Source organism: Megalopta genalis, unplaced genomic scaffold, assembly GCF_051020955.1.
Source record: "Megalopta genalis isolate 19385.01 unplaced genomic scaffold, iyMegGena1_principal scaffold0139, whole genome shotgun sequence".
Taxonomy (NCBI): domain Eukaryota; kingdom Metazoa; phylum Arthropoda; class Insecta; order Hymenoptera; family Halictidae; genus Megalopta; species Megalopta genalis.
Window position 1 is genome coordinate 280001 of NW_027476208.1, and position 2186 is coordinate 282186.

The window sequence follows — 2186 nt, forward strand, 5'->3', positions numbered from 1 at the left end:
GAAGCAACACGCCGTCGGATTGAATGTTGCTGCTGAGTCGATAGGTGCATCGGCGATGAAGGCACTCGAGAGACCGTCAGTGCGTTGTACATGTAGTGCTTCGCATAATGACGAGGCCCGTGATTAAGCAAGCGGGCTGTGGCGTGTTCTTGTGCAGTATTGAACATGCTGTACTACTCCCATCCGGGGGACTGTTGTCACTTGTGGCTTCAGTCCCCCGCGTTACGTTATGCGGTTTTTCTGGTCTGACTGGAATGCCGCATTTTCGTTAACTGAACACGCCACAAAGCAACACGCCGACGGAGTGAATGCTGCCGAGTTGACGGATGCATCAGATGCATCGGCGATGAGGGTATTTTGAGACCGCCAGTGCGTTGTACATGTAGTACTTCGCATAATGGCGAGGCCCTTGAACTAAGCATACGGGCTGTGGCGTGTTCATGTACAGCATTGAATATGCTGTACTACTCCCTACCGGGGGACTGTTGTCACTTGTGGCTGCAGTCCCCCGCGTCACGTTATGCGGTTTTTCTGGTCTGACCGGAATGCCGCATTTTCGTCGTCTGAGCGCGCCACGTAGCAGCATGCCGCTGGATCTAGAAATCGGGATGCAACCAATCACCTGGGCAACCCAGGCCGCAAGGGGCAAACGTGCCCTAGCCACACTTGAGCCTCCACGAAAAAGGTACCGCTGGATAGCTCGTGTTCTCAAAACGCAGCGAACCGAACGAAGTGTGGTGGAGAGGAAGAGGCAGCCTCTCCGACTGCTGTCTCCCGCGTGTTTGCCGTGCGTGGCGACCCTTGTCGTCGGAAAAGAGGATCCTGGGATCTGAGGGGGCCCTCTCCTGCGGGTGAGACGTCCCCAACACGTACCTTTGGCCTCTGCTTCGGCTAGATGGGAGGCTGGACGAGAAAAGCAGCCCTGGTCCAGTCAATCGGCTTGGAACGACCATACGCTTCGGCGAGTGGGTTCTGACGGGCGAGGACGCGGGCTGGGTTGAGTAATCGGCCCAGTCAGCAGACTATGTCCGGTGCGTAGCCCTAACCCAGCCTGATGGCGGGTTCCAAAATGTGTGGGTCGGTGGTGGCCGGGGAGCGTACCGGATGAAGGCAAAGATCTAAATATGGGATCTAAAAAATTGAAAGTACAAATTGAACGTTCGAAGTCGGCGGGTCCAGCTCCTACTCGGAGTGAAGCCGTCGCCACAGACGCGGAAGCTACAGCAGCAGCTGTTAGCCCTCCTGCGTCTGCGAAAAAGACAAGGTCCGGGAAGGTGTTAAACATCGCCAATCCTCGTGTGACCTTGGAGAGATGCGTGACACCCACGCGAGCGGTCTCGGTGAAAACTGAGGCCACGGAAGAAGGCGCGCCGGACACCGGTAACGTGGGGACAGCGCCCAAGTCGGGGGACTCCCCCAGCCGCAAGGCTGGGAAGGAGAAACCCAGAAAAATCGAATCAGTCAAAGACACGCTCGTGAAGGTGCAACCGGCACCCGTGCGTGTCGAAGACCCCGAAGGTGGCGGTTGGAAAACCGTCACCAAAAAGTCGAAGCGTGCCAAGCCAGTCGCACCTACTGGCAAGGCCGCAGCAAACCAGGCCAGGAAATCGAAGGGGACGGTTTCCGGGCACAAGGTACGGCCTCTCGATCTCGTGAGAGACGAAGCCTTCAGGCGAGTATCGGAGATACGGACCTTTTGCTTTCGACCCGAGTCGAAAGTCAACAAGGAGTCCGGGTCGAAGATACTGGCAGAAGTCGGAGCACTCAACGAGTTGGTCCAGGAGCTGATTCAACGAAACAGCTTCGTCGAAGGGCAACTCGCCGCGGTCAGGGCGGACCTAAAAGCGCGTCCTGCCGTAATGAGTGCGGCGCGACCTGGGCCGTCCAAGGGAACCCTCCCGAAGACGGTCTCCAATGCCGCGCAGTTGACCTACGCCCAAGTGGCAAAGGTCAACCAGTCAGCGACTCCGGAGGCGAGAAGACCACCGACACAATACGTGGTGCGTATCTTCCCGCCAAAGGATAAAGGACAGAACAGCGATGCTACTAAGAGAGCTGTTCTGTCGATCGTAAAACCTGCGAAGGAGGCGATCCGTGTCAGATCGGTTCGACGCATCCACTCCGGTGGCATCGTCGTCGAAACCGATCGCAAGGAGGACCTAAAAGCCTTCGTAGGCAATAAGAAG